The sequence below is a fragment of the Hyla sarda genome, chromosome 3 (genome assembly GCF_029499605.1).
Source record: "Hyla sarda isolate aHylSar1 chromosome 3, aHylSar1.hap1, whole genome shotgun sequence".
NCBI classification, from domain to species: domain Eukaryota; kingdom Metazoa; phylum Chordata; class Amphibia; order Anura; family Hylidae; genus Hyla; species Hyla sarda.
This window is the reverse complement of record NC_079191.1, coordinates 6545527-6559230: the sequence shown is the minus strand read 5'-3', so window position 1 is coordinate 6559230 and position 13704 is coordinate 6545527. Positions and strand designations below refer to the sequence as shown.

Sequence of the window (13704 nt, the reverse complement as noted above, 5' to 3'; positions counted from 1 at the left end):
CTCATGCAATAGTCAAAAACATCTGAAAGTCCTTGTTTCTGCCCGGTTTCGAACCAGGGACCTTTCGCGTGTGAGGCGAACGTGATACCCACTACACTACAGAAACCTGGCTGTTGAGCCACCAACCACCCACCTGCCCACCCTCTTTCGCTTTCCACATTCAGTCACAAGAATTAAAAGCGAATGGATGAAAATAATGGAGTGAAAGTGAACAGGTTTGGCCTTTGGTCTAAAAGCAAGAGGAAAGCCCATCCTCTTTTGCTTTCCACATTCAGTAACAAGAATTAAAAGCGAATGGATGAAAATAATGGAGTGAAAGTGAACAGATGTGGCCTTTTGTCTAAAAGCAAGAAGAAACCCCATGTTTCTGCCCGGTTTCGAACCGGGGACCTTTCGCGTGTTAGGCGAACATGATAACCACTACACTACAGAAACCTGGCTGTTGAGCCAACAACCACCCACCTGCCCACCCTCTTTCGCTTTCCACATTCAGTCACAAGAATTAAAAGTGAATGGATGAAAATAATGGAGTGAAAGTGAACAGGTGTGGCCTTTGGTCTAAAAGCAAGAGGAAAGCCCATGTTTGTGCCCGGCTTCGAACCGGGGACCTTTTGCGTGTTAGGCGAACGTGATAACCACTACACTATAGAAACCAGATGAAAACTCGCATGGCCGTCGTTGCAAGCAAAGGATACCAGATTGACAAATGAAAACAAGGTTTCATCGTGCAATGGTCCGAAAGCCAAAAACATAAGGATGTTCCATGTTTCTGCTATCTATCGAACTGGGGACCTTGGGTGTGTGAGGCAAAGGTGATAAACACTACACCTCCAGAAACTTGCTCTTCATGGAACCTGCTAACAGTGCAAGATCCAAAATGACGAAAATGATAAAGTCAAATCGAACAGGTATGTCGCTTTGTCTAAAAAAACTTAAGAGTCAGTCCCATATTTCTACCCGTGGACCTTCCGTTTGTTAGGTGAATGTGAACATTACAACACTATAGAAACTAGATGAAAGCTACCAGAACGGTGTAAGCAAACCACTCCTGCTTAAAAAAAGAAAGTTTCCTCATGCAATAGTCAAAAACATCTGAAACTCCTTGTTTCTGCCCGGTTTCGAACCAGGGACCTTTCGCGTGTGAGGCGAACGTGATAACCACTACACTACAGAAACCTGGCTGTTGAGCCACCAACCACCCACCTGCCCACCCTCTTTCGCTTTCCACATTCAGTCACAAGAATTAAAAGCGAATGGATGAAAATAATGGAGTGAAAGTGAACAGATGTGGCCTTTTGTCTAAAAGCAAGAAGAAAGCCCATGTTTCTGCCCGGTTTCGAACCGGGGACCTTTCGCGTGTTAGGCGAACGTGATAACCACTACACTACAGAAACCTGCCTGTTGAGCCACCAACCACCCACCTGCCCACCCTTTTTTGCTTTCCACATTCAGTCACAAGAATTAAAAGCGAATGGATGAAAATAATGGAGTGAAAGTGAACAGATGTGGCCTTTGGTCTAAAAGCAAGAGGAAAGCCCATGTTTCTGCCCGGTTTCGAATCAAGGACCTTTCGCGTGTTAGGCGAACGTGATAGCCACTACACTACAGAAACCAAATGAAAACTCGCATGGCCGTCGTTGCAAGCAAAGGATGCCAGATTGACAAATAAAAACAAGGTTTCATCGTGCAATGGTCCGAAAGCCAAAAACATAGGGATGTTCCATGTTTCTGCTATCTATCGAACTGGGGACCTTGGGTGTGTGAGGCAAAGGTGATAAACACTACACCTCCAGAAACTTGCTCTTCATGGAACCTGCTAACAGTGCAAGATCCAAAATGACGAAAATGATAAAGTCAAATCGAACAGGTATGTCGCTTTGTCTAAAAAAATTAAGAGTCAGTCCCATATTTCTACCCGTGGCCCTTCCGTTTGTTAGGTGAATGTGAACATTACAACACTATAGAAACTAGATGAAAGCTACCAGAACGGTGTAAGCAAACCACTCCTGCTTAAAAAAAGAAAGTTTCCTCATGCAATAGTCAAAAACATCTGAAACTCCTTGTTTCTGCCCGGTGTCGAACCAGGGACCTTTCGCGTGTGAGGCGAACGTGATAACCACTACACTACAGAAACCTGGCTGTTGAGCCACCAACCACCCACCTGCCCACCCTCTTTCGCTTTCCACATTCAGTCACAAGAATTAAAAGCGAATGAATGAAAATAATGGAGTGAAAGTGAACAGATGTGGCCTTTTGTCTAAAAGCAAGAAGAATGCCCATGTTTCTGCCCGGTTTCGAGCCGGGGACCTTTCGCGTGTTAGGCGAACGTGATAACCACTACACTACAGAAACCTGGCTGTTGAGCCACCAACCACCCACCTGCCCACCCTCTTTCGCTTTCCACATTCAGTCACAAGACTTAAAAGCGAATAGATGAAAATAATGGAGTGAAAGTGAACAGATGTGGCCTTTGGTCTAAAAGCAAGAGGAAAGCCCATGTTTCTGCCCGGTTTCGAATCAAGGACCTTTCGCGTGTTAGGCGAACGTGATAGCCACTACACTACAGAAACCAAATGAAAACTCGCATGGCCGTCGTTGCAAGCAAAGGATGCCAGATTGACAAATAAAAACAAGGTTTCATCGTGCAATGGTCCGAAAGCCAAAAACATAGGGATGTTCCATGTTTCTGCTATCTATCGAACTGGGGACCTTGGGTGTGTGAGGCAAAGGTGATAAACACTACACCTCCAGAAACTTGCTCTTCATGGAACCTGCTAACAGTGCAAGATCCAAAATGACGAAAATGATAAAGTCAAATCGAACAGGTATGTCGCTTTGTCTAAAAAAATTAAGAGTCAGTCCCATATTTCTACCCGTGGACCTTCCGTTTGTTAGGTGAATGTGATCATTACAACACTATAGAAACTAGATTAAAGCTACCAGAACGGTGTAAGCAAACCACTCCTGCTTAAAAAAAGAAAGTTTCCTCATGCAATAGTCAAAAACATCTGAAACTCTTTATTTCTGCCTGGTTTCGAACCAGGGACCTTTTGTGTGTGAGGCGAACGTGATAACCACTACACTACAGAAACCTGGCTGTTGAACCACCAACCACCCACCTGCCCACCCTCCTTCGCTTTCCACATTCAGTCAAGAATTAAAAGCGAATGGATGAAAATAATGGAGTGAAAGTGAAAAGATGTGGTCTTTTGTCTAAAAGCAAGAAAAAAGCCCATGTTTCTGCCCGGTTTCGAACCGGGGACTTTTCGCATGTTCGGCAAACATGATAACCACTACACTACAAAAACCTGGCTTTTGAGCCACCAACCACCTGCCCACCCTCTTTCGCTTTCCACATTCAGTCACAAGAATTAAAAGCGAATGGATGAAAATAATGGAGTGAAAGTGAACAGATGTGGCCTTTGGTCTAAAAGCAAGAGGAAAGCCCATGTTTCTGCCCGGTTTCGAATCAGGGACCTTTCGCGTGTTAGGCGAACGTGATAGCCACTACACTATAGAAACCAGATGAAAACTCGCATGGCCGTCGTTGCAAGCAAAGGATGCCAGATTGACAAATAAAAACAAGGTTTCATCGTGCAATGGTCCGAAAGCCAAAAACATAGGGATGTTCCATGTTTCTGCTATCTATCGAACTGGGGACCTTGGGTGTGTGAGGCAAAGGTGATAAACACTACACCTCCAGAAACTTGCTCTTCATGGAACCTGCTAACAGTGCAAGAACCAAAATGACGAAAATGATAAAGTCAAATCGAACAGGTATGTCGCTTTGTCTAAAAAAATTAAGAGTCAGTCCCATATTTCTACCCGTGGACCTTCCGTTTGTTAGGTGAATGTGAACATTACAACACTATAGAAACTAGATGAAAGCTACCAGAACAGTGTAAGCAAACCACTCCTGCTTAAAAAAAGAAAGTTTCCTCATGCAATAGTCAAAAACAACTGAAACTCCTTGTTTCTGCCCGGTTTCGAACCAGGGACCTTTCGCGTGTGAGGCGAACGTGATAACCACTACACTACAGAAACCTGGCTGTTGAGCCACCAACCACCCACCTGCCCACCCTCTTTCGCTTTCCACATTCAGTCACAAGAATTAAAAGCGAATGGATGAATATAATGGAGTGAAAGTGAACAGGTGTGGCCTTTTGTCTAAAAGCAAGAAGAAAGCCCATGTTTCTGCCCGGTATCGAACCAAAGACCTTTCGCGTGTTAGGCGAACGTGATAACCACTACACTACAGAAACATGGCTTTTGAGCCACCAACCACCCACCTGCCCACCCTCTTTTGCTTTCCACATTCAGTAACAAGAATTAAAAGCGAATGGATGAAAATAATGGAGTGAAAGTGAACAGATGTGGCCTTTTGTCTAAAAGCAAGAAGAAAGCCCATGTTTCTGCCCGGTTTTGAACCGGGGACCATTCGCGTGTTAGGCGAACGTGATAACCACTACACTACAGAAACCTGGCTGTTGAGCCAACAACCACCCACCTGCCCACCCTCTTTCGCTTTCCACATTCAGTCACAATAATTAAAAGTGAATGGATGAAAATAATGGAGTGAAAGTGAACAGGTGTGGCCTTTGGTCTAAAAGCAAGAGGAAAGCCCATGTTTCTGCCCGGTTTCAAACAAGGGACCTTTCGCGTGTTAGGCGAACGTGATAACCACTACACTACAGAAACCAGATGAAAACTCGCATGGCCGTCGTTGCAAGCAAAGGATACCAGATTGACAAATGTAAACAAGGTTTCATCGTGCAATGGTCCGAAAGCCAAAAACATAGGGATGTTCCATGTTTCTGCTATCTATCGAACTGGGGACCTTGGGTGTGTGAGGCAAAGGTGATAAACACTACACCTCCAGAAACTTGCTCTTCATAAAACCTGCTAACAGTGCAAGATCCAAAATGACGAAAATGATAAAGTAAAATCGAACAGGTATGTCGCTTTGTCTAAAAAAATTAAGAGTCAGTCCCATATTTCTACCCGTGGACCTTCCGTTTGTTAGGTGAATGTGAACATTACAACACTATAGAAACTAGATGAAAGCTACCAGAACGGTGTAAGCAAACCACTCCTGCTTAAAAAAAAGAAAGTTTCCTCATGCAATAGTCAAAAACATCTGAAACTCCTTGTTTCTGCCTGGTTTCGAACCAGGGACCTTTCGTGTGTGAGGCGAACGTGATAACCACTACACTACAGAAACCTGGCTGTTGAACCACCAACCACCCACCTGCCCACCCTCCTTCGCTTTCCACATTCAGTCAAGAATTAAAAGCGAATGGATGAAAATAATGGAGTGAAAGTGAAAAGATGTGGTCTTTTGTCTAAAAGCAAGAAGAAAGCCCATGTTTCTGCCCGGTTTCGAACCGGGGACTTTTCGCATGTTCGGCGAACATGATAACCACTACACTACAAAAACCTGGCTGTTGAGCCACCAACCACCCACCTGCCCACCCTCTTTCGCTTTCCACATTCAGTCACAAGAATTAAAAGCGAATGGATGAAAATAATGGAGTGAAAGTGAACAGATGTGGCCTTTGGTCTAAAAGCAAGAGGAAAGCCCATGTTTCTGCCCGGCTTCGAACCGGGGACCTTTCGCGTGTTAGGCGAACGTGATAACCACTACACTACAGAAACCAGATGAAAACTCGCATGGCCGTCGTTGCAAGCAAAGGATACCAGATTGACAAATGAAAACAAGGTTTCATCGTGCAATGGTCCGAAAGCCAAAAACATAGGGATGTTCCATGTTTCTGCTATCTATCGAACTGGGGACCTTGGGTGTGTGAGGCAAAGGTGATAAACACTACACCTCCAGAAACTTGCTCTTCATGGAACCTGCTAACAGTGCAAGATCCAAAATGACGAAAATGATAAAGTCAAATCGAACAGGTATGTCGCTTTGTCTAAAAAAATTAAGAGTCAGTCCCATATTTCTACCCGTGGACCTTCCGTTTGTTAGGTGAATGTGAACATTACAACACTATAGAAACTAGATGAAAGCTACCAGAACGGTGTAAGCAAACCACTCCTGCTTAAAAAAAGAAAGTTTCCTCATGCAATAGTCAAAAACATCTGAAACTCCTTGTTTCTGCCCGGTTTCGAACCAGGGACCTTTCGCGAGTGAGGCGAACGTGATAACCACTACACTACAGAAACATGGCTGTTGAGCCACCAACCACCCACCTGCCCACCCTCTTTTGCTTTCCACATTCAGTAACAAGAATTAAAAGCGAATGGATGAAAATAATGGAGTGAAAGTGAACAGATGTGGCCTTTTGTCTAAAAGCAAGAAGAAAGCCCATGTTTCTGGCCAGTTTTGAACCGGGGACCTTTCGCGTGTTAGGCGAACGTGATAACCACTACACTACAGAAACCTGGCTGTTGAGCCAGCAACCACCCACCTGCCCACCCTCTTTCGCTTTCCACATTCAGTCACAAGAATTAAAAGTGAATGGATGAAAATAATGGAGTGAAAGTGAACAGGTGTGGCCTTTGGTCTAAAAGCAAGAGGAAAGCCCATGTTTGTGCCCGGCTTCGAACCGGGGACCTTTCGCGTGTTAGGCAAACGTGATAACCACTACACTACAGCAACCAGATAAAAACTTGCATGGCCGTCGTTGCAAGCAAAGGATGCCAGATTGACAAATAAAAACAAGGTTTCATCGTGCAATGGTCCGAAAGCCAAAAACATAGGGATGTTCCATGTTTCTGCTATCTATCGAACTGGGGACCTTGGGTGTGTGAGGCAAAGGTGATAAACACTACACCTCCAGAAACTTGCTCTTCATGGAACCTGCTAACAGTGCAAGATCCAAAATGACGAAAATGATAAAGTCAAATCGAACAGGTATGTCGCTTTGTCTAAAAAAATTAAGAGTCAGTCCCATATTTCTACCCGTGGACCTTCCGTTTTTTAGGTGAATGTGAACATTACAACACTATAGAAACTAGATGAAAGCTACCAGAACGGTGTAAGCAAACCACTCCTGCTTAAAAAAAGAAAGTTTCCTCATGCAATAGTCAAAAACAACTGAAACTCCTTGTTTCTGCCCGGTTTCGAACCAGGGACCTTTCGCGTGTGAGGCGAACGTGATAACCACTACACTACAGAAACCAGGCTGTTGAGCCACCAGCCACCCACCTGTCCACCCTGCTTCGCTTTCCACATTCAGTCAAGAATTAAAAGCGAATGGATGAAAATAATGGAGTGAAAGTGAAAAGATGTGGTCTTTGGTCTAAAAGCAAGAAGAAAGCCCATGTTTCTGCCTGGTTTCGAACCAGGGACCTTTCGCGTGTGAGGTGAACGTGATAACCACTACACTACAGAAACCTGGCTGTTGAACCACCAACCACCCACCTGCCCACCCTCCTTCGCTTTCCACATTCAGTCACAAGAATTAAAAGCGAATGGATGAAAATAATGGAGTGAAAGTGAACAGATGTGGCCTTTTGTCTAAAAGCAAGAAGAAAGCCCATGTTTCTGCCCGGTTTCGAACCGGGGACCTTTCGCGTGTCAGGCGAACGTGATAACCACTACACTACAGAAACCTGGCTGTTGAGCCACCAACCACCCACCTGCCCACCCTTTTTCGCTTTCCACATTCAGTCACAAGAATTAAAAGCGAATGGATGAAAATAATGGAGTGAAAGTGAACAGGTGTGGCCTTTTGTCTAAAAGCAAGCCCATGTTTCTGCCCGGTATCGAACCAGAGACCTTTCGCGTGTGAGGCAAACGTGATAACCACTACACTACAGACACATGGCTGTTGAGCCACCAACCACCCACCTGCCCACCCTCTTTTGCTTTCCACATTCAGTAACAAGAATTAAAAGTGAATGGATGAAAATAATGGAGTGAAAGTGAACAGGTGTGGCCTTTGGTCTAAAAGCAAGAGGAAAGCCCATGTTTGTGCCCGGCTTCGAACCGGGGACCTTTCGCGTGTTAGGCGAACGTGATAACCACTACACTACTGAAACCAGATGAAAACTCGCATGGCCGTCGTTGCAAGCAAAGGATACCAGATTGACAAATGAAAACAAGGTTTCATCGTGCAATGGTCCGAAAGCCAAAAACATAGGGATGTTCCATGTTTCTGCTATCTATCGAACTGGGGACCTTGGGTGTGTGAGGCAAAGGTGATAAACACTACACCTCCAGAAACTTGCTCTTCATGGAACCTGCTAACAGTGCAAGATCCAAAATGACGAAAATGATAAAGTCAAATCGAACAGGTATGTCGCTTTGTCTAAAAAAATTAAGAGTCAGTCCCATATTTCTACCCGTGGACCTTCCGTTTGTTAGGTGAATGTGAACATTACAACACTATAGAAACTAGATGAAAGCTACCAGAACGGTGTAAGCAAACCACTCCTGCTTAAAAAAAGAAAGTTTCCTCATGCAATAGTCAAAAACATCTGAAACTCCTTGTTACTGCCCGGTTTCGAACCAGGGACCTTTCGCGTGTGAGGTGAACGTAATAACCACTACACTACAGAAACCTGGCTGTTGAGCCAACAACCACCCACCTGCCCACCCTCTTTCGCTTTCCACATTCAGTCACAAGAATTAAAAGCGAATGGATGAAAATAATGGAGTGAAAGTGAACAGGTGTGGCCTTTGGTCTAAAAGCAAGAGGAAAGCCCATGTTTCTGCCCGGTTTCAAACAAGGGACCTTTCGCGTGTTAGGCGAACGTGATAACCACTACACTACAGAAACCAGATGAAAACTCGCATGGCCGTCGTTGCAAGCAAAGGATACCAGATTGACAAATGAAAACAAGGTTTCATCGTGCAATGGTCCGAAAGCCAAAAACATAGGGATGTTCCATGTTTCTGCTATCTATCGAACTGGTGACTTTGGGTGTGTGAGGCAAAGGTGATAAACACTACACCTCCAGAAACTTGCTCTTCATGGAACCTGCTAACAGTGCAAGATCCAAAATGACGAAAATGATAAAGTCAAATCGAACAGGTATGTCGCTTTGTTTAAAAAAATTTAAGAGTCAGTCCCATATTTCTACCCGTGGACCTTCCGTTTGTTAGGTGAATGTGATCATTACAACACTATAGAAACTAGATGAAAGCTACCAGAACGGTGTAAGCAAACCACTCCTGCTTAAAAAAAGAAAGTTTCCTCATGCAATAGTCAAAAACATCTGAAACTCCTTGTTTCTGCCCGGTTTCGAACCAGGGACCTTTCGCGTGTGAGGCGAACGTGATAACCACTACACTACAGAAACCCGGCTGTTGAGCCACCAACCACCCACCTGCCCACCTGCCCACCTGCCCACCCTCTTTCGCTTTCCACATTCAGTCACAAGAATTAAAAGCGAATGGATGAAAATAATGGAGTGAAAGTGAACAGGTGTGGCCTTTGGTCTAAAAGCAAGAGGAAAGCCCATGTTTCTGCCCGGTTTCAAACAAGGGACCTTTCGCGTGTTAGGCGAACGTGATAACCACTACACTACAGAAACCAGATGAAAACTCGCATGGCCGTCGTTGCAAGCAAAGGATGCCAGATTGACAAATAAAAACAAGGTTTCATCGTGCAATGGTCCGAAAGCCAAAAACATAGGGATGTTCCATGTTTCTGCTATCTATCGAACTGGGGACCTTGGGTGTGTGAGGCAAAGGTGATAAACACTACACCTCCAGAAACTTGCTCTTCATGGAACCTGCTAACAGTGCAAGATCCAAAATGACGAAAATGATAAAGTCAAATCGAACAGGTATGTCGCTTTGTCTAAAAAAATTAAGAGTCAGTCCCATATTTCTACCCGTGGACCTTCCGTTTGTTAGGTGAATGTGATCATTACAACACTATAGAAACTAGATTAAAGCTACCAGAACGGTGTAAGCAAACCACTCCTGCTTAAAAAAAAGAAAGTTTCCTCATGCAATAGTCAAAAACATCTGAAACTCCTTGTTTCTGCCCGGTTTCGAACCAGGGACCTTTCGCGTGTGAGGCGAACGTGATAACCACTACACTACAGAAACCTGGCTGTTGAGCCACCAACCACCCACCTGCCCACCCTCTTTCGCTTTCCACATTCAGTCACAAGAATTAAAAGCGAATGGATGAAAATAATGGAGTGAAAGTGAACAGATGTGGCCTTTGGTCTAAAAGCAAGAGGAAAGCCCATGTTTCTGCCCGGTTTCGAATCAGGGACCTTTCGCGTGTTAGGCGAACGTGATAGCCACTACACTACAGAAACCAGATGAAAACTCGCATGGCCGTCGTTGCAAGCAAAGGATGCCAGATTGACAAATAAAAACAAGGTTTCATCGTGCAATGGTCCGAAAGCCAAAAACATAGGGATGTTCCATGTTTCTGCTATCTATCGAACTGGGGACCTTGGGTGTGTGAGGCAAAGGTGATAAACACTACACCTCCAGAAACTTGCTCTTCATGGAACCTGCTAACAGTGCAAGATCCAAAATGACGAAAATGATAAAGTCAAATCGAACAGGTATGTCGCTTTGTCTAAAAAAATTAAGAGTCAGTCCCATATTTCTACCCGTGGACCTTCCGTTTGTTAGGTGAATGTGAACATTACAACACTATAGAAACTAGATGAAAGCTACCAGAACGGTGTAAGCAAACCACTCCTGCTTAAAAAAAGAAAGTTTCCTCATGCAATAGTCAAAAACAACTGAAACTCCTTGTTTCTGCCCGGTTTCAAACCAGGGACCTTTCGCGTGTGAGGCGAACGTGATAACCACTACACTACAGAAACCAGGCTGTTGAGCCACCAGCCACCCACCTGTCCACCCTGCTTCGCTTTCCACATTCAGTCAAGAATTAAAAGCGAATGGATGAAAATAATGGAGTGAAAGTGAAAAGATGTGGTATTTGGTCTAAAAGCAAGAAGAAAGCCCATGTTTCTGCCTGGTTTCGAACCAGGGACCTTTCGCGTGTGAGGTGAACGTGATAACCACTACACTACAGAAACCTGGCTGTTGAACCACCAACCACCCACCTGCCCACCCTCCTTCGCTTTCCACATTCAGTCACAAGAATTAAAAGCGAATGGATGAAAATAATGGAGTGAAAGTGAACAGATGTGGCCTTTTGTCTAAAAGCAAGAAGAAAGCCCATGTTTCTGCCCGGTTTCGAACCGGGGACCTTTCGCGTGTCAGGCGAACGTGATAACCACTACACTACAGAAACCTGGCTGTTGAGCCAACAACCACCCACCTGCCCACCCTCTTTCGCTTTCCACATTCAGTCACAAGAATTAAAAGTGAATGGATGAAAATAATGGAGTGAAAGTGAACAGGTGTGGCCTTTGGTCTAAAAGCAAGAGGAAAGCCCATGTTTCTGCCCGGTTTCAAACAAGTGACCTTTCGCGTGTTAGGCGAACGTGATAACCACTACACTACAGAAACCAGATGAAAACTCGCATGGCTGTCGTTGCAAGCAAAGGATGCCAGATTGACAAATAAAAACAAGGTTTCATCGTGCAATGGTCCGAAAGCCAAAAACATAGGGATGTTCTATGTTTCTGCTATCTATCGAACTGGGGACCTTGGGTGTGTGAGGCAAAGGTGATAAACACTACACTTCCAGAAACTTGCTCTTCATGGAACCTGCTAACAGTGCAAGATCCAAAATGACGAAAATTATAAAGTCAAATCGAACAGGTATGTCGCTTTGTCTAAAAAAATTAAGAGTCAGTCCCATATTTCTACCCGTGGACCTTCCGTTTGTTAGGTGAATGTGATCATTACAACACTATAGAAACTAGATTAAAGCTACCAGAACGGTGTAAGCAAACCACTCCTGCTTAAAAAAAGAAAGTTTCCTCATGCAATAGTCAAAAACAACTGAAACTCCTTGTTTCTGCAAGGTTTCGAACCAGGGACCGTTCGCGTGTTAGGCGAACGTGATAACCACTACACTACAGAAACCTGGCTGTTGAGCCAACAACCACCCACCTGCCCACCCTCTTTTGCTTTCCACATTCAATAACAAGAATTAAAAGCGAATGGATGAAAATAATGGAGTGAAAGTGAACAGATGTGGCCTTTGGTCTAAAAGCAAGAGGAAAGCCCATGTTTGTGCCAGGATTCAAACCGGGGACCTTTCGCGTGTTAGGCGAACGTGATAACCACTACACTACAGAAACCAGATGAAAACTCGCATGGCCGTCGTTGCAAGCAAAGGATACCAGATTGACAAATGAAAACAAGGTTTCATCGTGCAATGGTCCGAAAGCCAAAAACATAGGGATGTTCCATGTTTCTGCTATCTATCGAACTGGGGACCTTGGGTGTGTGAGGCAAAGGTGATAAACACTACACCTCCAGAAACTTGCTCTTCATGGAACCTGCTAACAGTGCAAGATCCAAAATGACGAAAATGATGAAGTCAAATCGAACAGGTATGTCGCTTTGTCTAAAAAAATTAAGAGTCAGTCCCATATTTCTACCCGTGGACCTTCCGTTTGTTAGGTGAATGTGAACATTACAACACTATAGAAACTAGATGAAAGCTACCAGAACGGTGTAAGCAAACCACTCCTGCTTAAAAAAAAGAAAGTTTCCTCATGCAATAGTCAAAAACATCTGAAACTCCTTGTTTCTGCCCGGTTTCGACCCTGGGACCTTTCGCGTGTGAGGCGAACGTAATAACCACTACACTACAGAAACCTGGCTGTTGAACCACCAACCACCCACCTGCCCACCCTCTTTCGCTTTCCACATTCAGTCACAAGAATTAAAAGCGAATGGATGAAAATAATGGAGTGAAAGTGAACAGGTGTGGCCTTTGGTCTAAAAGCAAGAGGAAAGCCCATGTTTCTGCCCGGTTTCAAACAAGGGACCTTTCGCGTGTTAGGCGAACGTGATAACCACTACACTACAAAAACCAGATGAAAACTCGCATGGCCGTCGTTGCAAGCAAAGGATGCCAGATTGACAAATAAAAACAAGGTTTCATCGTGCAATGGTCCGAAAGCCAAAAACATAGGGATGTTCCATGTTTCTGCTATCTATCGAACTGGGGACCTTGGGTGTGTGAGGCAAAGGTGATAAACACTACACCTCCAGAAACTTGCTCTTTATGGAACCTGCTAACAGTGCAAGATCCAAAATGACGAAAATGATAATGTCAAATCGAACAGGTATGTCGCTTTGTCTAAAAAAATTAAGAGTCAGTCCCATATTTCTACCCGTGGACCTTCCGTTTGTTAGGTGAATGTGATCATTACAACACTATAGAAACTAGATTAAAGCTACCAGAACGGTGTAAGCAAACCACTCCTGCTTAAAAAAAAGAAAGTTTCCTCATGCAATAGTCAAAAACATCTGAAACTCCTTGTTTCTGCCCGGTTTCGAACCAGGGACCTTTCGCGTGTGAGGCGAATGTGATAACCACTACACTACAGAAACATGGCTGTTGAGCCACCAACCACCCACCTGCCCACCCTCTTTTGCTTTCCACATTCAGTAACAAGAATTAAAAGCGAATGGATTAAAATAATGGAGTGAAAGTGAACAGATGTGGCCTTTTGTCTAAAAGCAAGAAGAAAGCCCATGTTTCTGCCCGGTTTTGAACCGGGGACCTTTCGCGTGTTAGGCGAACGTGATAACCACTACACTACAGAAACCTGGCTGTTGAGCCACCAACCACCCACCTGCCCACCCTCTTTCGCTTTCCACATTCAGTCACAAGAATTAAA

General features: G+C 44.4%; 21 non-coding genes across 21 annotated transcripts; all 21 read right to left on the bottom strand.

Moving 5' to 3' along the window:
- Nucleotides 1-33: 33 nt before the first annotated feature.
- On the bottom strand, nucleotides 34-106 carry TRNAV-CAC (transfer RNA valine (anticodon CAC)). The gene has a single exon. It is a non-coding gene; the product is annotated as a tRNA-Val (tRNA).
- A 256-nt stretch (nucleotides 107-362) lies between these two features.
- TRNAV-AAC (transfer RNA valine (anticodon AAC)) lies at nucleotides 363-435 on the bottom strand. The gene has a single exon. It is a non-coding gene; the product is annotated as a tRNA-Val (tRNA).
- A 668-nt stretch (nucleotides 436-1103) lies between these two features.
- TRNAV-CAC (transfer RNA valine (anticodon CAC)) lies at nucleotides 1104-1176 on the bottom strand. Its single transcript has one exon. It is a non-coding gene; the product is annotated as a tRNA-Val (tRNA).
- Nucleotides 1177-1321: 145 nt separating this feature from the next.
- Nucleotides 1322-1394, bottom strand: TRNAV-AAC (transfer RNA valine (anticodon AAC)). Its single transcript has one exon. It is a non-coding gene; the product is annotated as a tRNA-Val (tRNA).
- A 667-nt stretch (nucleotides 1395-2061) lies between these two features.
- Nucleotides 2062-2134, bottom strand: TRNAV-CAC (transfer RNA valine (anticodon CAC)). Its single transcript has one exon. It is a non-coding gene; the product is annotated as a tRNA-Val (tRNA).
- A 145-nt stretch (nucleotides 2135-2279) lies between these two features.
- TRNAV-AAC (transfer RNA valine (anticodon AAC)) lies at nucleotides 2280-2352 on the bottom strand. Its single transcript has one exon. It is a non-coding gene; the product is annotated as a tRNA-Val (tRNA).
- A 1619-nt stretch (nucleotides 2353-3971) lies between these two features.
- TRNAV-CAC (transfer RNA valine (anticodon CAC)) lies at nucleotides 3972-4044 on the bottom strand. Its single transcript has one exon. It is a non-coding gene; the product is annotated as a tRNA-Val (tRNA).
- Nucleotides 4045-4407: 363 nt separating this feature from the next.
- Nucleotides 4408-4480, bottom strand: TRNAV-AAC (transfer RNA valine (anticodon AAC)). Its single transcript has one exon. It is a non-coding gene; the product is annotated as a tRNA-Val (tRNA).
- A 668-nt stretch (nucleotides 4481-5148) lies between these two features.
- TRNAV-CAC (transfer RNA valine (anticodon CAC)) lies at nucleotides 5149-5221 on the bottom strand. The gene has a single exon. It is a non-coding gene; the product is annotated as a tRNA-Val (tRNA).
- Nucleotides 5222-5582: 361 nt separating this feature from the next.
- Nucleotides 5583-5655, bottom strand: TRNAV-AAC (transfer RNA valine (anticodon AAC)). Its single transcript has one exon. It is a non-coding gene; the product is annotated as a tRNA-Val (tRNA).
- A 449-nt stretch (nucleotides 5656-6104) lies between these two features.
- TRNAV-CAC (transfer RNA valine (anticodon CAC)) lies at nucleotides 6105-6177 on the bottom strand. Its single transcript has one exon. It is a non-coding gene; the product is annotated as a tRNA-Val (tRNA).
- An 885-nt stretch (nucleotides 6178-7062) lies between these two features.
- Nucleotides 7063-7135, bottom strand: TRNAV-CAC (transfer RNA valine (anticodon CAC)). The gene has a single exon. It is a non-coding gene; the product is annotated as a tRNA-Val (tRNA).
- A 143-nt stretch (nucleotides 7136-7278) lies between these two features.
- TRNAV-CAC (transfer RNA valine (anticodon CAC)) lies at nucleotides 7279-7351 on the bottom strand. Its single transcript has one exon. It is a non-coding gene; the product is annotated as a tRNA-Val (tRNA).
- Nucleotides 7352-7496: 145 nt separating this feature from the next.
- On the bottom strand, nucleotides 7497-7569 carry TRNAV-GAC (transfer RNA valine (anticodon GAC)). Its single transcript has one exon. It is a non-coding gene; the product is annotated as a tRNA-Val (tRNA).
- A 1619-nt stretch (nucleotides 7570-9188) lies between these two features.
- On the bottom strand, nucleotides 9189-9261 carry TRNAV-CAC (transfer RNA valine (anticodon CAC)). Its single transcript has one exon. It is a non-coding gene; the product is annotated as a tRNA-Val (tRNA).
- Nucleotides 9262-9945: 684 nt separating this feature from the next.
- Nucleotides 9946-10018, bottom strand: TRNAV-CAC (transfer RNA valine (anticodon CAC)). The gene has a single exon. It is a non-coding gene; the product is annotated as a tRNA-Val (tRNA).
- A 667-nt stretch (nucleotides 10019-10685) lies between these two features.
- Nucleotides 10686-10758, bottom strand: TRNAV-CAC (transfer RNA valine (anticodon CAC)). The gene has a single exon. It is a non-coding gene; the product is annotated as a tRNA-Val (tRNA).
- A 143-nt stretch (nucleotides 10759-10901) lies between these two features.
- Nucleotides 10902-10974, bottom strand: TRNAV-CAC (transfer RNA valine (anticodon CAC)). Its single transcript has one exon. It is a non-coding gene; the product is annotated as a tRNA-Val (tRNA).
- Nucleotides 10975-11119: 145 nt separating this feature from the next.
- TRNAV-GAC (transfer RNA valine (anticodon GAC)) lies at nucleotides 11120-11192 on the bottom strand. The gene has a single exon. It is a non-coding gene; the product is annotated as a tRNA-Val (tRNA).
- Nucleotides 11193-13341: 2149 nt separating this feature from the next.
- TRNAV-CAC (transfer RNA valine (anticodon CAC)) lies at nucleotides 13342-13414 on the bottom strand. The gene has a single exon. It is a non-coding gene; the product is annotated as a tRNA-Val (tRNA).
- Nucleotides 13415-13559: 145 nt separating this feature from the next.
- Nucleotides 13560-13632, bottom strand: TRNAV-AAC (transfer RNA valine (anticodon AAC)). Its single transcript has one exon. It is a non-coding gene; the product is annotated as a tRNA-Val (tRNA).
- Between the last annotated feature and the right edge of the window lie 72 nt (nucleotides 13633-13704).